Consider the following 25,976-nt stretch of genomic DNA (forward strand, 5'->3'; position numbering starts at 1 on the left):
TGGGGGGGGCATAAACACTGATATTTATGCCCAGCTCCTGAAATGGGTCAGCGTGAAAGGTGTGACATTGTACTTTCACACACTGCAAAGATAGATAGATACTCCATACTCTGCTGCTTCCATCTCTGTTTGTGCACACACAGACACATCTATGCTCTGCCTGTTTTTGTGTGTATTTGCTTGTGTTGCACATGTTTTTATGCACACACGCAGATGGAGACGCCACTGCTCGTCTACATTTGCACGAGTGTGTGTGTGTGTGTGTGTGTGTGTGTTTCCCGGTGTGTCTCAGTATCTGTGTGGGTTGTAAGCACCAGAAATAACACACTTCCATGGGACCTTTTAAATGGACACCATCTGTCTCTATCAGCAAAGGCTTTGGGAAAACTAATGCTTCAGCTCAGATGCTTTTTACCAGCAGCCAGCCAAAATGAACCGGCATCATTACTCTGGACGGAGAAGCAAGAGAAAACTGCAAAACAAATTTGAGAAGAGAAAAGGTTTTCTTGTTCTTTTCTTCTTCTTCTTCTGCTTCTTCTTACTGAAAAAGCCGTCGGAGAGGAGAGTGGATAAAATGTGACTGGTGACAGCGTTTCCACAGATCAAGATTTATATTTGCAATGTTGGGAGGTGCAGCCTGTGGGACACAAAAAATTTGACTTGGCATATTGTCTCAATTCAAACAAATTCTGAACATACACACTCACACACACGCACATGTTCACAAAGAGCAGCACCTGAGCAAACTCCCTGTCTACCTGAGCCCATATTAAGAGCTTATTATTCATTGTAATGGCTCCCTCCTCTGTAGCATTTCCACTGTCATCTCTATTGTTTCCATGCTGTACACAACCCACTGGACTGCAGCTATCACTGATGCACCTGTGCCCCTGTGTGTGTGTGTGTGTGTGTGTGTGTGTGTGTGTGTGCGTGTGTCATTTGTATTGCCTGCCTGTCTGTATATCTGTCCATCTTTCATTAATCAGTTGATTAGCCTGTGTCTGTGTTTCCGTCTACCTGTCTGTCCTCCCGCCTGTCATTTACACAACATGTCTGACAGCTGTCAGGCTGCCTCTCTCACTCTCTCTCTGTCTGTCTGTGTCTGAAACTCCTCTGCCTTCCCTGTCAGGCACACTGAGACAGACACAGACGTGATGTGATGGCCACACTGTCTGATAGCTCCCAGATCCTTCACGCTTTAACTGGTCTTGACTGTGGATGAGCCTCTGAAATGCTTGCTACAATAAGGGACACGTCAGAGAGAATGGGTTTGACCCCGCTGGTCATCTCGCTTTTAAGCCTGTTGGAGACAGCAGTGGGCAGACGCACAGCCTATTCACACCTCAATAACACACACACACACACACCAGCACATACAGTAAGAGTAGCACATGGGTGTGTGTGTGCAGGATGAGAAGGAGCAGGTCTGCACACCACTGCCAATGTGTAAGGATTTGTTTGCATCTCAAATATAATTGTGTTTGTGTGTGTGTGTGTGTGTGTGTGTGTGTGTGTGTGTGTGTGTGTGTGTGTGTGTGTGTGTGTGTGCACTTGTGTTGTGTGTCACCTGTAGAGTGAGCAGACATCACACACACAGACCAGGAGAAGGCACCCTTGGGTTTTCTCCTGACTTTAAGCCGCCCTAATCCCTGAAAAAGATTTGCAACAGTTTGACGTAATCCTTTTGCATTTCAACCCTCCTCACTCCCAAACGCCTCCTCTGCTCTGACTTTGCCAACAATGCATGTGTGATAACTTGATGTAATTAGGGCAGTTAAAGGTTCTCCAACAATGACATGGTTTGTTCATGTTTAGCTTAGCAAATATTACACAGAGAAAATCTGGGCTGAGCAGTTCCATCCCACTTTTTTCAATGAGCAATTTATACTCCTCGTTATAGCTCCTAATGTGCAATCATGTATCAATATCAGGCATGAGTAACAGCTGTAAAGGGCCATATCCACATGTGCTTCATGTCATAATTACAGGACAAAGCTTGTGATGACAACTCACTCTATAGCTCTGTGGGGCTGTGAGTAGCTTGGCTTGATGTTAATTAAAGCTCAGATGAGTGTTTCGGAGTATCGGTTGACGGGGGTGTCGTGTCGGTTGTGGCGTGTTGTGTCCTCAAAACGCTCTTTTCACAGAGCACCAGGAAAGTAGCCACAACTGTTAGAGACGTGTCAGCCCCCATCCAGAGAAGATAAACTCCCCATCACCATCCTCACCATCTGTAATGTGTAGCACCACAAAGTGTGTGTCAAACATGTTGTCACATGAAGAATGGGATTGTCGCAAATGTGCCAGCGTTGGGTGAGTGAAGCTGGATGATGATGGATATAAACTATGAACTAAGAGCATTAAAACAAGCAAACATTTTTGTTGTCCTCAGTGGATGAGGATGATGATGATGATGATTGTTCTCACAGCCGTGTGTCTTATTTACACTTCCTGTTAGGTGACACTGGGCCTCCATCAACACCTTCCATGACAGCACTGTCACAGCTCATCACATGTCCTGTCATCACAGATACCTCTTCTTTACCTCTGGTGAAAAGAGAATTTTCACAACTTTGGAAATGTGTGTGTGTGTGTGCGTGCGTGTGTGTGTGTGTGTGTGTGTGTTTTCCTTTAGTTTAGCCTGAAAAATATGAGTTGTTTCCATCCTCTCAAATATAATAAATGTGTGTTTTTCTGTGTTTCATATCTTTGTGGATTGCAGTGAATCTTGTTGAAGAGTTAGTCAGACAAAACAATCATTTTGAAAACATCCCACTGGGCTTTGGGAAATTACCATTTCTGCTATTTTCTGACAGAATTGTTGACATGCAGCAAAGTACGCTGAAGACATATAATGGTGTTGTGTGCTGATGGCAGATTCCAATTCCATTTTTTTCTTAATTCATGTCCTTAGTTTCACCATTTATTCATCAATTTCACATCTGAATACATAAGAAATGTATTCATTAAAATCACAATTACTTTTCCTCACTTTAAAGAAAGTGTGTTTTTTATTACATCCATTTGCCCTTTTTTTTTTTTTCTCAATTCACACACACGTATACAAAAACTATATGGCCAAAAGTATGTGGATACGCAAAAGTTACATCCATATGTAGTTGCTGAACATCTTATCCCAACACCATGAGTATTAATCTGCAGTTATAACAGGATTTCCACCAGAGTTTAGAATCTGGCTGCAGGGATTTGCTCCTGTTAGGGAGACCAAACACTGATCTTGGCTGATAAGTCCTGGCTCACAATCAGTGTTCAGGTTGGTGTGAAAGGTGATGGATGGGGTTGAGGTCAAGGCTCCGTGCAGGCCAGTCAAGTTGTTTCACCCCAAACTGCTTTGTAGGCCTATAAAAGATGGTCTGATTATCTCTTACGCTATTTGGCTACTTTTTATGTTCATACACGTCATATACCTCATATGCCAATATGAACACTACAATGTGTCCATGTAAAATAGTTTTTTTATTGCACTAGGACTATTTTCCATACTTTCTTTTTTTTTATCAAAATGTGTACAATCATTCATTTATGTGTACAGTTATTTATTTGCACTTCTCCCATGTTATTGTCATTCTCATTATAACGTTACAGGTTTTGTTTTGCACCACTGGTGATTGTTTTTTCTTTGCACTGATGTAGTTTCTTCATGTCATTGTCATTGTTTTTTTCCTTGTGTGTTCTTAATGTTTGTCTTGCACTGGTCGTGCATCCTTTGCTTATGTGTTTTTTAATGTCTACTCTATGTGCCCTATTGTCCCATGGGGAATAACAAAGTTCATTGAATTGAATTGAATTTATTGTTATATCATCATAGTAACAGTCTCATGTGGTTACAATTCTCTCTATCATTTTATAACGTTTAGTCTGTACAGTCCAACAACTGTCGCCTCACGGTTAAAGACTGAATGCAGCAGCCTGGGCAACAGGCCGCCTGTGAGGTAGAAAAACACAAACCATTCTGAGATCTGTACTCATAAATCACACACAAACACACACACACACACACACACACACACACACACACACACACATGCACACACAAAGGCATGCAGGTAGAAGACAAACATACACAGTCACACACACACGCTCAAGCTCCCCTTCCATACGGCGAGCCCATCTGCAGGTGGGAAGGTGATTACTCACATCAAAACACCGGTTGGACAGCAGCAAAAAGTGGGCGTTTAACTGTTAAACTTTAATGCTGCTGCACAGGAAGACCAGGCGCAGGAGACAACACACTCACACTTCACTGCTCTGGCAAGAGATTTCCAAAACATATTTCTTGGGCTTCAATATTTTAGCTGGTAGCAGACTGATTTTTGGGCAGTTTACAGACTGAAGCATTATAACATGACCAAAATATGCATATTGTTGGGTTTTGTTATTAATTACTGGTGTAAATTATTATGAAGACAAATTAAAGTTGTTTATGTTTGTAGAAAATGTAACTGTCACTGTCACCATGATAAACAATAGTGTTAGTGCAGTTTTTCTCTGTGGAAAAAAAAGAAGCTATAATGAAACACATCAGTGAAAAGCAGGTCACAGTTTTATGGTGCTGGACATTTTTTTAATTGTTTTTATATGTGAAAGGTCCCATGTGCCATATATACACAGTATATATCCCAGTATATTTCACAGTTCCCATACATTAATGCAGGCTCACTACTTGGCAAGATCAACTTAATGCTTACTACTCATTCATCTCACTATTAACTACTGTTTGCAACTGGTAAAAGGAGCCTTGTTGTAAAGTGTAAAACCCATCATCATTTATTAATGAGTTATTATAAGGCTCCATTTTACCAGTTATAAATAATACTATACCTCATTATCCAATGTATGAAAATGCTGTTATAACTTTGTTTATAATTGTTTATTTATGATTTATAAAGTGTTAACAACCTAAATAATAACCTAGTCATAAACCATTTATAAATGCTTTATAAGGGTTGTCTTATTGTACATTGGTACAGATACATTTATGGTTTTAAGAGTGATAAAATTCAATAGCAAATGGAGTGCTGAAATGAACCATGCAGACAGTTAAATTCAGACTAAACACAGAAAAACCTTTTCCTTTTCACAATGACACATTGTTTTCATATTTTCATTCAACACATTAATACAATTAAAATATTGATTACAAATCCAACTTTAATGACATTGTATTGTAATCAGTTTTTCCTGAATTACACTCTTAACCAATAACACATATTCAGCAGAATTATATAATGCAACAGCAAATATACACATACAGTATATCTGTGAATATCTACATATATATACATACTGTATGTATGTGTGTATATATATAGATACCATAGAATAACATTGTAGTGAACTTAAACTCTCAAAGTGATAACAGTGGCAGCGTCTGGTGACGTTTGCTGTATGATGGCAGCATCCTCTTCATCTGTCTGTCTCCATGTATGGCCCATGCATCCTCATTAATGACCTATTTCATGGCACATTAATTTAAATAATTGTAGGGAATGCAACATTAACACATCTCCCAGCTCATAACTCTTCCTGCGAGCTGCAGAATTTTTGTCCTGGAGAGACATAGCAGACAATGAGGACGTACTCGTCTTAGTAACAGAGGAGAGACTTCAACCTTTTCTCCTCGAAATTTTGGTTTATTTAATGAATGAAGCTCTAGATTTATTAATGGCAGCAGAGTCGTCAGGGGGTGGTTGGGGATGGGAGGCAGATGTGCACAGCTGTCACACACCATGGTTTCCATCCACAGTCCAGTCTGTGGTCTAGGCAACAAAAGCACTTTTGTTAATATTCGGGAAAGATCGTGGTTCTTGCGAAATGTAAATGAACATGTTGTGTGTGAAGTCAGTGTGAACTTTTTCTGTTTTAAACCAGAACACAATCTTTCCCGAACATTAACCAAGTGCTGTGAGCATCTAAACATTAGCATTAAAAGGTGCAATAATGCTGTAGTCAATACAAATGAGACATATGTGTTACTTGCCAAATATGTGAAATAACATATCCTTATTATGTTAATAAAATAGTTAGTCCAAATGCAATTACATTTCCTACAAAGCTTTTTTTTTTTGCAGTTTCATTATATATAAACGTAATTTTTAGGAGACAGGGTTGGTTTATTTATATCAACATTTAGTATGTATTGCTACTTGATATACACTCAAACCCATCACAGTTCTCTGTGCTCCTTATGATCCATTTGAACCTTTTTATTTAACCATTTTAAGCACATAATTCTCAGCATTACATCATGCTTCCTTTTCATGTAAATACAGGTGTTTCCTGTCTGTGAAGTGTTTTTCCTTTGCAGTAAGTGAGCCTACAGTGTTTGAGAGCCTCTCCTGGATACTTCTCTTTCTTTTACCCTGTTTTGATGTATTGCTTCACTTTGCATCATTGCCCTTGATAAAACCTTGAATCTCTGTGCATCATAATTTTTCTCTGTGAACTAAAATCAGTTATTCCTTCTTTCCTTTTTCAACAAAGACAGATATTCATTGAGTGTGTTGATACCTGCACATTAGAGTTTACAATTTGTGTTTTGTGTTTAACTCCCTTAATACTCCCTCAGCCTTCACCCTCCTCAGGCACATACAAGTGACTGCTAACCCCTACACAGAGAGAGAGAGAGAGAGAGAGAGAGAGAGGGAGAGAGATACAACATACGAACATACACACTGCCTCCGTCCTGCAATCATCAGATATTTTTTCTTGAGCAGCAGTTGTATGCAAAAGTTGAATTATTCTCAGTCCAGAGCGAGTGCATTTGTCTATGGTGATGAGGCTGATATGAAATATTGCCACTGATCAGAAATCATCTATTTTAGCTCCAGCAGGGAGTCATGCCTCATAGTGCCATGCAGTAAAAGGTAAACCTCCTCCTCCTCCTCCTCCTCCTCCTTCCTATCAGCAAACAAGAAGCTGCTTAGTTTGTGGCTTGTTATTTACCTTCAAATCTTTTGACCCTATGGTCGATATTTCAGATTATAATACCACCCATGATGATGAAAATGAGTAATGGCAAAAAAAACAAACTTCAAGCTGCATAATAAGGTCGATGACAGTGGATCACAGGAGGATTATGGGGTATAATTAAGGGGTTATTTAATGTTTGCTGTGGTTTGAGAGGGGAGGGTCTTCATAAAAGGACAGCAACACTCGATAGCTGATTCACATCTGTGCGTATTATTACATGTGTGTACATCAGGCATGTGCACAAGCTGTATATGTTTGTACTTACGCAAACAGTACACACACACACACACACACACACACACGTGTATAAGCAGGGCATCACAGTGAGAGGGATCTAATAAACTTAATATGCAAACATTTAAGCCACATGTCATGATTTTTATTGGACAATTTTGAATAATTACCGGGGCTTATAAAGCTCAGACTATTTATTAAAGCCAGCGGCATCATCTTGCTTTAATAAGCAGTCTATTGTTTTTTTTTTTCCTAAATTAGACAGAGCTGTCATTCAATTTATGTGTGTTGGAAATACTGACATACTGCCTAGGATCAGGAAAAACCATTCACTTATTAAAGAATAAGGCTGATGTTATTCTATGTTTTTTATCTTATTGTCAACAAATATATTATAAAAACAAACAGCACCAATGTCTGTATCAAGTCTGTCTACTCCCCTACCCTGTCTGCGGTACTCGTAAATCATTAAATGAAACAAATATAGTTTCATTTCTTTTAAAAAGACTCAGTAAACAGCAAAACAGGGGGAAATGATGCATTTGGTGGGAACTATTTTCAGCAGCGGATGAATACGCATTTGGTGCTCTAGTGAGTATTTGCAGCAGCAGGAGTTTATGTTTTCATGGTATTGAAGGAAGATGTCACTGAATTGAACAGTGTGGCTCACTGTTGTGTTGTGGATGATTCCTGGTGCTCAGAAATGATTGCGTCATGTGTTTTCTAGTTGCAGCGTTTTGTTTGAACTGAATGGAAATACAAAAGAACAGATGAAAAACAGAAGAACACAGTCACAATAAAGACTTTGTACTTTCATTAAAGAAATAAGCAAACATAAGACTGACAGACCACAAAGTGTCCATGTTTTCTATGAAAATCTTCCTTTACAAACACGCCTGTTCTTCTTTGCCTTTATCATCTACTTCCATGGGTGTCACATCTGATGAGTGAGGTCACATCTCAGTCACCCAAAATGAACATCAGAAGGAACCTCGGAGACAGAGAGAGTGAAGGGTGAGAGGAGAGGAAGAGGTAGAGAGAGGGATTTCTGAGTCAGTTGTTTTCTCATTGTTCAATCAGCCGGTTATTCTGCCTGTCTAGACACATGTGCATCGATATGACAGCAGTGTGTGTGTGTGTGTGTGTGTGCGTGTGTGCGTGCGTGTGTGTGTGTGTGTGTGTTAAAATTAGTTTGTTCTCTACACAGGATGTCTCTCTTTAACTTGCCTGTTTCCAAGAAGCTATTTTATTTAACTGTATAAAAGAAGAGGTGTTTATCTTCCCAGAAGAAAAGAATGTACTTGTGTGTGTGTGTGAGAGAGAGAAAGAGAGAAAGAGAGAGGGAGAGACAGAGAGTGAGAGTGTTGCATGTGTGTTTGAGTTGGGGAAAAGTGGGAGAATGCAATTAACTGGCCAGTGCATCTCTGGAGAGATGACAGCACTTTGTGATTCTTTACCAACATAAATTAAAAGGATCCAGCCTGAGGCAAAGTTAGTCACTGTCTTCGGTCTGACAGCCTCCACAGCCGTCCCATCATGCCACAGGAGGGCCGAGTGGACGAGCAGCTCTGCCAGTCATTAATATGGAACATTTGTATAACTCCCCCTTTTAAAATCAAATTGTTAAAACCTCAGATCGCGCTCATGGAAAGGTCCACGCATGGCTCTGAGATGATGTGGTGCAATTGTTCTCCTTGTGTAATCCAGAGGCAATTAATGGAGGAAAAACTGGCTTGGCAGTGAGTTTAATCTCATTACTACAGTACACAGTGTTTTTAAGCTTTGTTATTTGTCTGTGCATTCAGCCTGGTCTAGACAATATGCCATCTATTTCACAAGTAGGAGCACGACAGGCTGTTTATGAGATCTTGAGGGAAATGTGATGCTGCAATATGGCAGGGCTTACAGATAAGCCTCCCTCCATAGCACAAAGTCAAACAAGAGAGAGTTGGTCTGCAGCCTGCAGGCGTTCACTGCTGTTATTGACACAGAGCGCCCACCTCGCACACAGCCATATTTATAAAGAGATGGTTGAGATGGGTTTCCGTTTTCTGACAGAATATTTGCGTGACACTTGATTTATTGGTATAGCAGATGTCTCCCATGTCCTATTATGGGATCATCACTTCACAACAACAGAAGCTCAAGTGTCCATGCAGCCCAATAATTGTGTCGAATTATTTACATGAATTTGGTGGCGGGAAAGATTTGTATTTTGTCATGTATGCATCCAAACAGCCGGAGCTGAAATGATTAAGCGATTAATCGATTAGTCAGTCAAAAAAAATGTATCTGAAACTATTTTGATTATTTTAAACATAAATGTTAAACATTGTTTGATTCAAGAGTTTGAATGAGATTTCTTTTTCTTTATTTAACATGATTTTTTTTTTTTAAATGAGCTTCTATTATGGGCTGTGATTCAGATGAAACAAGATATATGATGATTGTGCCCTGGAAAATGGTGATGGGGATTTTTGATAATTAAAATAATCATTAGTTGCAGCCTTACAAGTGCAGTTTAATGTGTGCATGAATCTATAGATTTGTCACAGTGATATTAAATGGTCTGTTCATCCAAATGATAAAACTGCAACATATTGTCTCAATTAGGCTTCATAGTGGTGTCCGGCCACGATGATCATTTAGGCTTTTATTGTCCAGCTTCTAAGATATCAGTCAAATACTTAAAACCCCAGGACAGTGGAAGTGAGGAAAATTTTGCTTGTACTGCTTATGGATGTTTCAATAGAACTGGAAACCATTTTGCTAGATGGTGCACTATTCATTCCCTATTCAGGCAAGCAGTGCTTGACCAGTTAAAGCTAAAAATAGACTTCATCTAGAACAATGCTGCAGTGGAAATGACATATATCACAAAATTACTTTAACAGTCTTTTCTTCCAAATTGTTCAGAGGCAGCAGTTGTAGCAAGTAAACAAGCAAATTACACTGAATTATCATCTCTGTGCAAATCTGCAGTAAGTTTGAGACAGAACATTGTTACAGGAGTAGTTCAGTACATACAGTAGGTTGTGTGTGCAGCAGATGAGAGAGGGAGCAGTGATGCTGGCGACCAGAGTAAAGGGTTAGACGAGAGTTAGCAGTTAGCAGTACAGCTACAAAGCAGTGCCATGTACTGTATGTGCACTTCATGTTGTTGTTCCAGTAAATTCATGCTACAACGCCTGTGCTTCCCAACTACAGTCAATGAGCCAGGAAGAGTCAACAACATTGAGGCAGAGAAATACAGGATTCTGCATTGTCACTGTGTCATTTCCTCCACATTTGATATGTTTACTGTCAGCTCAAAGAAATAATCCCAAACCTTCTTCAGCCAGGAAGGAGTGCAGAAAGGTGAAGATGTCCAGACAGGGAGCAGCAAGATGCAGGAGAGAGACTTTCAACATGGGTGATATAAGCAGCACAAATTCATGACACAGGACAGGCCCTGAATTTAAGAGAAATTTACTACTGCCACTGTCATGGAAACTGAATCACACACTAAGATTGATAGTTTTTTGGAGGGTGGTGTTGTTCAGCTCTGTCAAAGTCACCGCACGCAGCTGTGGTGTACACTTTCTAGGCTTCTTCAGGCTTCCATGTTTTTGGGCTCATAGAATTAGAGTTCTTCTGTGTCTCAGCCAGTTGACTTCCTGTTTAGCTGCCACATCAATGAATGGCATGAACAATTATCATTTATTGAAACAGAAAAATGTATTCATCATTGTACAACCATTTCTTTTCCAATGGTTAACTATGACAAAAAATATTTTCGGGCAAAAGACACCATGTGAACTGCAACCTGTGGTCACTACACCGAAATCCCCTCGCAGCCCAGGGAAGTTCCTGAGGTTCCTTGCTAACGGGATTGGAAAATTACATTTAAAAAATAGTTTTAAAAATTCTTGGCTATCTAAGTTCTTTCTTTTCTTTCTTTCTTTCTTTCTTTCTTTCTTTCTTTCTTTCTTTCTTTCTGTCTTTTTTTTTCTTATGTTGGGGTGTCTTTGATTTGGAATTTAAATTAATTTTGTGCCAAATTAATTTATCTTTCAAACATGTAGATGTACAATAAACAAGCAGTAGACTCGTCAACAAAATCTGAATCTGTGCAGTAAAAAAAATCACTGAAATTGCTGCCAAAAACCCTTATCACAATGTTATCAAGCAGCAGATTTTTCAGGATAAAACAGGAATACCTCTAGTGACAAAAGCTCTGTAATCCAGATCAGACAGTGTCTGTGAACAATGTATTTGTTCCAAAAAACGGAGAGGGTATCTAAATTACCTAATCATCAAGGAATAAAATTTGGCAGCAGTACACACAGTGAGCATGGATGAGACTAATTTACTAAACATACCCTCCAGTCTCATAATTACATGTAATTTTACCGGCATAATTAACTAATTTAATTACTACTCCTCAAGAGCATCAATTATTGATATTACAGAGCATTCAGATGGCAGGCAGAGCCCTCGACGTGGCGCGCATTCAGAGGGTGATAAACACATGCTGGCTCTCCAAGAGTCTTGGCCAGCTTCCTGCTAGCACTCAGCGAAGGGATGAGAGAGGTAGAGACACAAGGAGGGAGAGCGAGTAGAGTAAATGAAATAGTGTGTGTCTGTGTGTGTGTGTGTGTGTGTGTGTGTGTGCGTGTGTGTGTGTGCGTGTGTGTGTGCGTGTGTGCGTGTGTGTGTGTGTTAAGGAGGATGAGGACAGCGTGCCATCACAAACATCCAGCGCTCCATCCCACAGTTAATTAGAGTTTTGCATCGGCCTAATGAGGAATTTCAGAGGTGGTCAAATGAAGCTGTTTGCCCTCAGACGGCTGGATGTCGTGTTCTCCTCCTGCCTCCTGTGTTAAAGGAAGAAAATATAGATGTAGAGATACATGTTGTTACTGTAAATGCATGTGGTTAATAGAGTCAATAACTGCTTGCATTTCTGTCAAATCATAATGTAAGCCTCTTTTTGGAAACCTTCCCAGCTCTTGACATGTACTAGATTAGCTGTCCATTATTTATCCTCAATGGAGGAACAACAGCTCAGCCACTGTCTCCGCTTTTCATTTTAATGAACTAATCCGGCTTGCTGGCCTCTCCATGTAGAGTGAATGCAGGTGTGGATATGGTTCAACCAACGCTCCGATAACAGGGACTTTTATTGGCACATCCTATATTGTTGGCAGTTAACATGTGTGTACACTCAAAAGACACTAATAATTAAAGGAGCAGTTCATTTAAACAAACAGGCAGCATCTGCTTGCTGCTGCTGATGTGACTGTTGCCGCATTTTATAACAAAAGCTAAGAAAAATCTTTTGTTCAGTCCACAGTGTGAACATTTGGCCTGACTATACCCAACACACACACACACACACACACACACACACACACACCATGTTTGTGTCGTCTTGTAAAATACAACATTGGTTGAGTAGATAAATGGTTTCAAGTAGTTATAAAGTACTTTAAAGGGGTAGGTTTAGGGTTAGAGTGTCACCCAAATGCTTTTACCACAGCTGTAGAGTACTGGGAGGATATAATGTATATATATTTTACAAATTACATGTTAAGCAGCTAATAAATGAGCTGCACGTGTGTTTTTGTCCATTTTGAAAAAAAATTACATTTCACTATAGTGCTGCTCAGTTTTAACTGTTGTTTTGTGTGTGGTCTTGCATTGCCACCCACTTTTGATCTATTAGTATACTTCAAGACCTGCAGTGCATTCACTCATTCACAGTGCTCCAAATACTGTACGCCTGAGAGACCAAAAATAAATAAAGGACTGAACATGAAATATTTGCCTTTCAGAGAAAATGATATATAAATGTATTAAACATTGTTCTGGGTTTTATTAAAAGGCTTCACACAGTGGTTCCCAACCTCCAACTCGTGGCCTGTAAAACAAAACAATGTCTACTTGTTTTTTTTAGGTTTTGTTGAGAAAACAGTCACATTAGGTGAGAAGTTGTAATATATAGTGAAATAATATTTTATAATATATTACGACTTAATTCTCAAAATATTACAACTCTTTTCTTGCAATAATTTGACTTTAATCTTATAAAATCTTGATGTTATTCTCATTGTTTGTTTTCTTACCAGTGGCTCTGCTGCTCATAGAAATGAAACCAGTAATGTTAGGGTATATATTCTATACATGCTCTGCTCTCCTATCCTGGCAATCCTCTTGTGACTCCGTTGATGTATCTTGCAGCCCCATGCCGGGTCCTGACCCCCCCAGGTTGGGAACCATTGTCTGTACATGATGTGAATAAAAAGACTATTTCAGTAGTAAACACACATAGAGAAAATTTTGTGACAGAGCGCATCAGGCGTGTCCCAAGTGAGCTGGCCGGCCTGTACTTGAAAGTGGCGAGGCGAGGCAGACTGAGCACTGGGGTGAAAATGAAGTGTCTGACATCATGATACTGCGAGTGCGTGCATGTGTGTCACCGTGTTTGTGTGTTGGACAGAGAGTGACACAAGTCTGAGGGAAAGTGTGTGAAAAGGATGTGCGCCCGTACGTGTTATATGCACTGTACATGCCACCTCACATATGCACATGAGTGATCATGTTTTGTATGCACGACAATATACTGCATACGCACATTTGTGTGTGCGCTGACATATGTGTTTGTGCACTCACATATGACTATGAGTGTGTGTGTGTGAGTGCCCTGAGCATCTCCTCTGCGCTCCTCTCTAATTATATTCATAACAGCAATCTGAATGTGCAGGGCCCATGATGAATGTGCCACCCAAGTGTGACTTGCTCCTAATAGGATTCTGGGATATGCCAGCAGTCGACAACAGGGCAGACAACACACCACGCCTCGGTGTCACACACACACAGACAAACACACACATGCACACATAAATACATGGACTTAAATTGTACACAGAGACGCAAACACACAGCCATACACAGACTGTATAAAAAGTTCACATGATTGTGTCAGGAGGCTTTTTTTTCTTTTCACTTGTTCGTTCTCACTCATTTTCCTCCTCATTATCCTTCACTCCCTATAAATTTGTAAATCTCACCTTCACTGAGAGGTTTTCTCCCCAACCCATACACTGTGTGTGTGTGTGACACGTAGTGATGAAGTATAACAGACAGTATTTGATGAATCTCGTGCTCCTTGTGAAGATTGTGTCAAAACCATGTGACAGTTTTAAATGATCTTTCTCACTTATGCAAATACAAAAGAATATTATATATATATATTTATATACAAGTAGAAATGATTAATTAAAACCATGGCCCTCTTTGCCAATACAACAACTCCCACACTTTCCAAAAATTTTCATTCAGCTTCAAATATATTCTATTTTTTGGCACTACTTGCATTATTTTCTTCTGTAGTGTATATTTATAGTACTTTTATCCATAGCATTTTACAATTGACTTTTCATTTACCCATTCACATTCACACTCACACACAGCAGTGATGTACCACACAAGGTGTTGGCCTGACCGTCAGGAGCAATGTTAGGTTCAACGCCCAAGAACATGTGAAGAGAAGAAACCAGGCATCAAACCACCAACCCTGCGATTACTGGACGACCCGTTTGTTTGACTGAATGACCCGTTCACACCTTTCACTGAAATGTGTCAGATGAAAAACTTTGAAATACAAATGTAAATGAACTCTAACTGCATTTAGAGACAGTTAATCTATCCAACTAACAATGAGAGGTGTTCAGAAAAGCATACTACAGTATATAGTCTAATAACAACTGCATATGTCACTAACAGCATGAAATGCAAAGTGTGTAAGATCCGCTGAGCTGCTGTAATGCTCAGAAGTCCAGGATATGCTCCACGCTCCAAGTAGCAGCCCTGCTACAAATACCAGCTTTGTGGCGCTCCCAAAGTTCAATATTTGTTGAGACTGTGTCACAGAGGTGTTGATTCAATAATGTGGTCACTTTTGAGGCTGTAGGTGATCTTTAGTTTGCCTCTCTGCTGGTGTGCTGCAACCTGCGGCTGATCGGTTCTTGGCAGATGCTTTGTGACTGTTACTGTACCATGGCCATGTCATTTTTCTTTAAAAACTGCATGTACAATACTTTTAAAATGTACCATGTTATGCTTCAAAGAAATGTACAATGAAAGTACATTAAGCTGTAAAAATCCCACAAGAAAAAACAGAAACTGCAAAGGATCTTGGGATAATAAACATATTCATTACCATATTCAGATTATTACAGTGTCCCTTTAGGCTGTATTCTATATGTTGCGAATACAGCTTGTTTAATATTCCGTATTTATTTTATGCTCGGTGCTTGATTTCCATAAGAAAGAGCGACGTGCTCTCTACCTTCAGGATCAATTAGGAAGCTGCACCTATTCAGGTACAAAGGGATGAGATCTGAGACTTGGAGTGGATGTATGGGATAGGACATATAGTCAAACAGGCCTTTCCTCTGGGATGCCATTACCATGGTGAGATGGCACAGGAGGCCCTTCCTCACAAACACACCACTCTGCATCCATCCGTCAAAGTGTCAGCATGGTTTCATCGTTCCTGCCTCCCAAGAAATCCATTGTGTCAGAGCAGAATCCTGCAGCAGTGAGCTGTGGTGTGATGTACCCCTGCTCCGTATACATCACATATATCCATCCTGTGAGTGACATCAAAGCCACGGCTGTTTGATGTGTTGGCCGTCTTGGTTGGTCCCAGATGAGCGAAGGGGGAGTAATAGAAGGTACACACACACACACACACACACACACACACACACACACACACACACATAGATGCACACACGGACATTCACACACACATGCAGGCATGCACGCAGGCAGGCAGGGTATCAGGCCCCCACAGGCCCCCAGCAGGCCCCTCAATAGGGCTCTGATGAGCGGTGGCATTGATAGACCATCTGCATCTGTAATTGTATCACGTTGGATTACAGTGAGCGGGAGTGAAACACAAAAGAGGAAAGAAGAGGAGAGAAACAGGGAGGGAAGAGGAGAGAGGAGGAGGAGGGAAGGAACGAGGGATCAAACCCTCTCCTCCTCCAAGACAGCCGCTCTCTGTCTTTCTCTCAGAGACAGGTCCTTATCCTGGAAGAAAAGACTTAATCCCTAACGCCCCCAATTTATCACATCACTCCTCTGCTTCCTTGTCGCTCTCTCCCTACCCATCTCTCTCTCTCTCTCTCTCTCTCTCTCTCGCTCTCTCTCGCTCTCTCTCCCTCTCTGCTGCTGAGGGACAGTGGTGTCTCAGCTGTAAGGCTTTTTGTTCCTCCTGGGAACCTGCCTAGGAGATTGATCTGTGCAAAGACTTTGGGGTTTACGCACCACAGAGCCGGCCATGTATCAAGATGTATCCGGCGTGGGAGTAGCCATACCTGTCTTATCGAATCATGGCTAAACGGACAGATGACGGGAGGAAGAAGGAGCGCAGAAGGTGGAGGGGGGAGGGCGTTGGAGGGGGTTGTGCTGCTTGTGTTCGAGACAAATTAAACAGCAGAATGGAGAATGGAGTACAGTGGTGTGTAGTGTCTTGTTCAAGATATACGTCTTTCGGCAAATCAGTCCACTTTTCATCCTTGGTTGTCATTTTCATACAAAATAGATGCTCTGAAAGTTCAGGCTTCTCTTGTGCCGGAGAGAATATACATTCCTATAGTTATAGTATGTACCACCAAATATGGATGAGAGCATCGTATTACACATAGCATTGAATGGATGCTTAGATATTTTAATTAGCGTTCATTTAGATTCTACTTTAACCTCTCTATAGCGTGTCTGTCGATAATTAAAGGGATTTTGCAGCATATTCTGTCAAAGCTATGCAATCTTTATTATTCACAGCCAAGTATTATTTTTCAAAATAAATAAACTATCATACATTCAGAGGACACCCAACACACAGCCAACCAAGCCAACCAACAATCCAGGACATACCGAACAGCAATGCAATCAATTTATCAAACAACAACAACAACATGGAAAAAAACAAATGAAATATAATAAACTCACCACTGCTCTGTGCTTGAAAGTGAAACCCATCCTTCCTTTCTTCAGAATGACGCAGGTAACGACACATTCGACAGAGTCATACAGGAGATTGTTGGTGTTTAAATCCAAAGGACTGCTGACAGTGATGTGTTTCAGCTGTACGAAGGCAGCAGACACCGTGATACTTACACATAGACGAGTCTGTAGAGCTGTTCCACGCTTTGGTAAAGATCCGTCTGCTGCAGGAAGAGTACGAAATGTGACATAAAACATCAGCTCAATTCTGATTACATTCTCTCATCCTTACTGTTCCTCGGGTCAGAATTAAGTTCAGGGTGTGGGCATAGCAACGAATGAAGACAGACATCGTCCTCTTCAGGTTCACATGTACCCTGTTCAGACCAGAGGCCGTCTTGGCCTCTCCATCACAACACTGAGAGACAACTTTCTCCTTATGGCAGCGATATCTTCAGTTTGTCTGCCTCCATATTCAAGCTTCAGATAGTTTGACTGCACAACTGTCCAAAACAACACGATGGAACACAAGGGACAGTTGTGCAAAATTACTGAGATCAGTTAATTCATCTACTCTAACAGCAACCAATAGTGCTTTCCTGGCCTCATTTTAATTTCTTCCGCTAAATCAGCGATGGCTGTAATTAACGAGCTTTCCCAGGAAGACAATGCGTCTCTTTAGTTCCTCCCTGTTTTTCCTCACCTGCTCATTATGTGTTTCAATTTCCATTATTCTCTGTTTGTTTAGTTGCAAACCCGCTCTGCTCTGCAGGCCCCGAGTCTTTTTAATGTTACTGCTGCCTTCAAATGTCATTTTGTGTCTTGTAGCTGCCTTGGTAAGAAAACTCAGGTTTGCAAAATCCATTGAGCTTCATGTCCCCTTCTCTGAGGAGAAAAGCAAACAGTCGATGCCGATGGGCGTCATTCCTACTTGGTTTTATGGAAATGTCTCACACACTGCAGCCCGACTGGGGTCAGAGTCTGTAGTCATTATGTTGATCTAGCATTGTGTATAATCCTGACTTTCTCAAATGGTTTTCACAACGCAAAGCAAAGAAAAGTCGCTATCAAACAGCAAGCTATCAAGAGTCTGCCTGTGGACGCCTGGGTACTTGTAGTCCTCCACCTCTCCCAGAATTCCCAGGGGCTGTGTCGTTCTCTTCTTTCTGAAGTCGATCATGATGATGGACTTCCAGAGTGTGGAAGATAGCACCAGGAGAGATGAGTATCATCTGGCCGTCAGACGGAGGTGAGTGACTGGGTAACCGTGAGCCCTTGGGTGAAATTGAGTGGAGCACTGGAGCCATTCTTGGAACTCGGCTCAGACTCAACCTTGATGACTTGGATGTGGACTAAGACTCAGGTAATGGGGACTCAACTCAGACGCAAGGTCTAGTGACTCGAATACTGCCTGGCTTAGTTTCTATGAGCTGTTTTTAACAGTAAATGCAGTTCTATGTTGCCAGTTTTGGAGTAAACCTTCTTTAAGTGTTACTTGCTTAATGTGATTTGCTTGACTGGAGCTGATACCTCGGCTCTAAATCTATATGCAGTGGTACCAGGCTGTGTGCTACAACTGGCCCACACACCTTTTCTCTATTTTTCTCAATTTTTCTACTATCGCTACAACCTACACACACACACACACACACACACCCTCGTGGCTCGACCCCTTGGTATTGGGCCCACTGCATCAGTGAGATCCAGTCTCTGGCTCCACTGTGTGCTGATGTATCTAAGAATCCTATTTTGCTGTTCTATTGTGTAAGTGGAGATAGAGGCCCATCACTAACAGCGCAAGGTCACCGAACACATCAGCACAAAGAGCCCTATCTCCTGCTCTCTGTCCATGTGTGAAAGTGTGTACTCTCTCTATCTATCTATCTCCCTGCCTCTCTCTCGCTCACGCACACATAATACACACACTCTATCTGTGCTGCAGTCACTCTTTCTTATTCATTCACTCTACAAGCCCTGAGCAGACAGCTCCTTGAATGCCCTGACCCCAAATACGCTGAAATAGCCACAATAGCCTCCCTGACTATGAAATATCAGTCCTCTCAATCTGGACTCAGTGACTGCTTATCCGTATGTGGAGAGTGTAGAGAGCTGATCACGTTGTTAGATTGGGATCGTGGTTTGTGGGGTTATGGAGGGAGACAGCAGCAGCACGAAACTTCATCATATGCATCCTCAGGAAGACGAAGGGATAAAACAAGGAACCTGTATCTCATATTTGTTCATTGCATTTTCATATATATACGTCCCAGCCCTTTTCAGGTCCCATGTTGGTGTTGATACTGATAGTAATATCAGTGTCACTGAAAGGGGAGAATCCGGTTTGTCATACAACATGAAAAATCCACAATTCTCCTTCTGTGGACCATGAACTCTGAAGTTCAGCTGAAGCCAATATGAGACTTCAGCGGTGTGTGTTTTTCAAACGAACTGGGTATTGTCCAAAGTTATGGTCCTAGTGGTATGAAATTTACTATTTGTGCTTCCTTTGGGCAATATTTCCTTGCTGAGCCATGGTGGAGGGATACAACCTGGGAGTCGATGTGGATTTGTTGCAGGGACGCAATACTGACAATAAAACTAGGATAAAGGACAGTGGGTGTGTGTGGAGCGATTTGTTCCCTCTATCTTAAATCTTTAACCTCATCATATTGCTGTCGAGATCATAAATATTTGGACAGTTATGCATTTTTTGTTCTGTTTACATTAATATAGGAACAGTGTGGGAGAGGTGGCTCTTCAATTTTGATCAACAGTAATTGGACAGATACATAGGATGTAAAAAAAAAAAAATCAGATTAAATATTTTGTGGAAAGTCCTTTACAGTCAATGACTGTCTGAAGTCTCTGATCCGCAGTCATCTCCACATTTATCCTCCCTGGTGATGCTCTCCGAGGCCTTTACTGCAGCCACACTCAGCTCTTTTTTGTTGTGGGGTCTTTCTCCCATTACTGTGGTCTTCAGCAAGTGGAGTGTAGCTCAGTCGGACTGAGATCAGGTGACTGACTCAGCCAGTCAAGGATATTCCAGCTTTTTACCCTGAGGAAATCTTGGTCATGTGTTTAGCATGACATTTGGTGAATTTTGCTGAATCTGAGCACACAGACTGCTCCTGTATACCTCTGCATTCATCCCGTTGCTTCTGTATATAATTAACAATCCCAATGGCACCACCTCCATTGGCAGCCATACATGCACGAGCCGTAACAGAACCACCTCCACGTTTGACAGATGGGGTGTTTGGTTTTTTTCTCCACATTTTGCTCTTGTCGTCATTTGGCCGTCCAGACAAACTGAGTAACGCGGCATGACTGGCCTTGGTCGGGGAAGAGACCAAGAACCCAGAAGCCTCAGAAGTCTTCTGCATTGATGGGAGAACATCCATCTCAGATGCACTCCATTAATCAGGCAATCTGCCAGAGTGGCCAGACAGAAGCCACTCAGAGTAAAAGGTATGAGAGAGGCTACTTGGATTTTGCAAGATGCCAAAAAAGGGCTAAAAAAGGGCTTTGAGAGAATGAGGGAAAAGATTCTCTGGTCTGATGAGAGAAAAGTTAAACCCGATCGCCAGAACTCCAAATACTATGACTAGCGAACACGAGGCACTGCTCATCTCCTGAATAATACCATCTCTATAGTGAAGCATGGTGGTGGCAGCATGGTGCTATGTGGTTGTTTCTCAGTGGCAGGGACAGGGAGACTGCTGAAATTGAGGGAAAGATGAATCCAACCAAATACATAGAGATCCTGCTCCATAATGGACATGACCTGAGACAGTGGCACGGTTCACCTTTCAGCAGGACAATGACCTGAAGCAAACAGCCAGGACAACGCTCGAGTGGCTTCAGGACAAAGCTGTCACTGTTCTTGAGTGTCCACACTCACAGGACATCTGAGGAGAGTATGAAGATGTTTCAGACTCAGCTTGAGAGGATCTTCCAGGATGATTGGGACAAACTGCCCAGTTCCAGGCAAGCAAAGCTTGTAGAGAATTACCCAAGAGGACCTGAAGCTGTAATAAGACTAATACAAATGACTGAATTATAGGTCTGAATATCAGAGACGCCATTGACGCTATTTAAAAGACGCAACGCTCTGCACTTATTTTACAGTCAGACCAGTGTTTATCCCAGCTTTAAAAATGTAACCCTATTCATTTGAATGAGGCCAGTTTGTTGATGCAGTGGAGTTGCCAGTGCAGAGGGCTCTAACTAAAAAGCACAGGGTTGTCTGGTAAAAAAAAAGAAAAAAAAAGTGGAACCTTGCCCCACTTTTGCTGCAACGTGGCATCCAACAAAGTGGCCAATCACACATTCCTGGTAAATTATTTTGTTATTTGTTTGCTATATTTCTACTCTTTACTCAAGTAAGACAAAGAGAATAATGATTGTCCCTTATTGATTTTACATAGTATTAAAATCCTCCCTATAATAATATAAACCTGTGCTGTTTTTTAACGTGGATCTGTTGCTCAAACTTCCTATTTTATTGTTTCACTGTTACCTGAAACAAGTAGTCCTGCAGAGGACAGAACCCACAGTTTAACAGTTTCATATCACGGCTTCGACTGTAAAATCACTTTTCCACATGCACACACAATCCAAGAACATGACATACATGCTCATCTGGGTTTGTTCCAGGTATGCTGACCCAAAAACAACCTGGGTTACAGCATGAACTTTCACACCAAGTAGAACAAAGCTTAACCCTGCTATCAACACTGATGTTTCATTTTAGTTTATTTTAGTTTTTTTCTTTTTTTTTTTTTCTTTACACTTTTGCACAGTGGAGATTGTTGTTTAGAGATAGAGTGCACAAGGTCTTGAAGGAGCTATTTGTAAGTTTTGATACTGCTGCATAGCCAGCGTTAGCATTAACAGCTTTTTACTTACCAGTCTTGGCAAGAGCTTCAGCCATTGTTGCTTTTACAAGACAGGAGGTTGTAACAGTCACTCTGAGCAGGGATATGTCTTCAGGGCAGCCTGGAGGCTAAAGCAACTCTCTCAGAAAGTGATGAGACAGTCCAACCAGGCCGGGGCTAGCTGGTTAGCATGCTAACTTCAGTAGAAAAAAAAGAAGTGAAAGAAATAGAAACAAAACTAGAGGGTTGCTTTCCACCTCTGGACACAGCTCTTGGTGAGTAAAGGAGTAAAGTTTGAAGCTGAACTCACAACATTTCTCCTAGACTGGTAAGTTAATAGCTGTTAATGCTAATGTTAGCTATGTAGCAATAGCAATACTTACAAATAGCTCTTTTAACAGTATTCTTTCACTTCTACTGGGGATTTTTTGCTTTTTACATTTTGTCACATTTTGCTGTATCACAGAAGAAACAGTTTCAACCCATTTCATTGTTGTTTTAAACACCTGAATGCAGGTGTATATTTCCCAGGAAAAAAAATATATATATATATATATATATATATATATTAGCTGCACAGAAACAATGAGGTCTATGTAGAATGTAAAGACCTTGGTTCACACAGCTATAGGATCCTGAGCTTTCTGTCTCATTAGACAAGCAGAGCAGCCGTCATCATGATCATCTGATGACCTGCAATCATTACCATACAGCATACATCATTATCATTAATTATCTACAAAGTTAGATTCTGCTCTGCTACTTGAGCAGTTGATGCACTACATAGGCTACAGCGCTGCACTCTTTAATCAAACATGCTTTCTGAGCTTCTTCAGAAATATATTTAGCATCTCTAAGGGAAGCGTTTCTTATCTCCCATTTTCAAATCCATCATCGTTGAGAATGCTCCCACTATAGAAATCCCAAGTGAAAAAAAGTCATGGCTGGCCTGGATCTTAAAACAGACAAACAGTCCACAGTATGTGGGCCATTGCATGGGAGTAAGTGATTGTGTGACATAAAGGGGATTAAGCCCAATTACACACTGCATTCTTCTATTACCAACCGTGTCTTCTACATACAGAAAAAAAACATACTGTGTCAGCTAATTGTTAAGGGTTTTGTTGTTAATCCATAGTGTAGCCCTGTCTCATTACATTTCCATACAACTAAATACCAAATATGTTCTTTAGAAAACATAATTGATGGCTGCATTATAGGGGAAATGTATTTTTTTTGACTGAATGAAGTTCTTCATTTATTAACAGGTGTGTAAAGAGCAAAACCATCACACCAGAGATATCAGGTTTCATGTCCAGAGTCCCGTCTGAAGTTAGGTTTAGGCAACAGGAGCACTTTGGTTAAGGTGAGGGAAAGATTATGGCTTTGGTTTAATGTAAATGAATGTTCCTTACATTACATAATGAATGTAAATAACATTTTTATGTATTAACCCAGACCAAAATCTTTTCCTAACCTTAGCCAATTGCTTTGAATGTCTAAAGTGGATATACTACGTCATCAGCGAACATTTTACTTACAGGTTCAGTATCAACATACTGTACTTTTACGTAAATTAACAAAATATCCTCATTAATTTCATGGAAAACTTCATCCAGGTGCAAGTACATTTCCTACAAAAAGAGGTAGGTTTATACAGAGATATAGGAGGGCTATCCATATCCATTTCTAGCAGCAAACAGTAGGGCTTGATAGGGTTTTATGTGTGTGTGTGTGTGTGTGTGTGTGTGTGTGTGTGTGTGTGTGTGTGTGTGTGTGTGGCAGCACTGCAGCATACAACATAAATATTGTAGTGGGTTCTTAACCATTCTCTAGAGTCTCCTTTTGGCAACTGGAAGTGAATAATGCATTACAGAGATGCAGGAAAGATAGTGCTTTATTACAGTTTTGAAGTATAATACGAGTTGTTTGCCTCTGAAACTGTTCAGCTGGGGAAATGCTTCTACTTATTGTGGACCTTTTTTTGGGCCATTCTATTTTTTTTTTTTCTCTTTTGATACATATTTAATAATTAGGGTTATCTCTCTTTCCCCAAAGCAACGAAAACACACATGCAGAGAGAGAGAGAGAGAGAGAGAGAGAGTGAGAGAGAGACAGAGAGGGAGAGAGAGAGAGGGAAAGAGAAGAGCATTGTTTTTTAAGTCACAGAGCTAAAACACGTCAATAACATTTGAAAGCTCTGATCAAAGCCAAAGCTGCTGTTTTTTTTTGTGGGGGGGGGGTTTGGATCTGGCATTTTGGTTTTCTTTCTGAATATTTTGTTCTCACTATTGGTGTTTCCATGGTGATATAAATCATTTTCTTCCACTTAACAATGGATCAAATGGAGCTAAAAACAGAATCAAAGCAGCCTGTGGATGCAGCATGAACTTTTTCTTTAAATAAAAAAAAGATAGAAATATACAGAAACCCAGATTCTCTTGTTTAATGCTGAAAATGCAAATGACTTTAGATGTTTTAAGAGCTTTAGAAAAATGGCTCAAGGAACAAAAATCAAGCACACTGTTTCCTGCTCATATCAAAATGATCTGTTATGTAGTATTTAACATAAAAACAAATCAAAAGATTTTCTAACATTTTAAGATCATAACTCCATTCAAGTTACAGGCTGCTGCCATCCATTCTCCCATTCTTTATTTATTATGATACAGAATCCAACTCCCCACACACAGGCAATGTGACACCACATTAAAGCATGACAACGGTTTCCTCTCAAAATCATAGAGGAGAATAAGTGTTGGGGGGAAAATGAACTGTTTGAAAACAGCACAGATAGTGGAGCCTGTAACTTGAAATTGACTGTGGGTAGTTCAGGAGATAAAGTGCTGAGAGGCCTGACTCTCTCCCTCTCTGCTCTTACGATGTGCAGGCTCTTTCATCTGGTAAACAAATGTCTGAGATCTAAAAGCTTTCCCATAGTTGTTATGCTAACCTTGGAGAGCGAAGCCACCCCATTTGCATTTGAAGGAGCTAAATATTAGCTAAGAAAGAGAGCGCTCCCATTTAAAGGCATGAGAAAAACTCTGCTGCCTTTGGTACCTAACCATCTGTGCTGGCTTCTCTCCCTGCACTGCAAACACGACTTCAGGAGCCACCCGGAGCTCAGGGTACTAACGCCATATACTTTGAGCCCTGCCTCTGAAAATAAGCCTTCCTTGCACCACATCTATTAATTCAGATAGGCTCCACTGCTTTGCTCCATCCAAATAAAGCTGTTTGGATTCAAGACCAAACAGGCAATTTTCCATGACAAGTCCATTTTTGAAAATCTTTAGGTTCCTATGTGATTGTGTGTGGATGCTCGGCCAAAGAAAACTAATGTGGTGGGATATAAAACACAGGACTGTGAAATACATCAAACAATTTTAGGATTCACTCACACTTCTCATTAGGCCTGAAAAAAAGTAGATTGTGAAAAGTCGCCACTTCTTTTCTAATGCAAAGTGGGTGTTGATGTGTGAAAATTAACAGGTCAATTTAGAAGAATCTGTTTCATTTTCACAATAATATGAATATAATAAAGTCAAATTTCTGTCATCAATTAAATGATCCTCAATAAAGACAGAGCTGCAAAGGAAAAGTTTTGAGAGTAAGGGCTTTGTCTTACACCCAACGCAAAGTGAAAAACAAGTCTTCGTCTTTGCTAGTTTCAGACAAACGCAGTCGTCATTTTCCCATCCAGCACCCACGTTGTTTAAATAGAAAATGCATTTGCGACCCATCTGAGCACCCATGGGTGAGTTGGTCTTAAAATGAGGTGTGGTCAGCCAGATTGTTGGCACATTGCTACCTTGAGGCAGTGGAAATAAAACAGAAATGAAATTCTCATGTTTGAAAAGCTGGAAACAAATG

This window comes from Seriola lalandi, unplaced genomic scaffold, assembly GCF_002814215.2.
Source record: "Seriola lalandi dorsalis isolate HSWRI2012SDOR001 ecotype SW California unplaced genomic scaffold, Sedor1 jcf7180002054583, whole genome shotgun sequence".
In the NCBI taxonomy this organism is placed as follows: domain Eukaryota; kingdom Metazoa; phylum Chordata; class Actinopteri; order Carangiformes; family Carangidae; genus Seriola; species Seriola lalandi.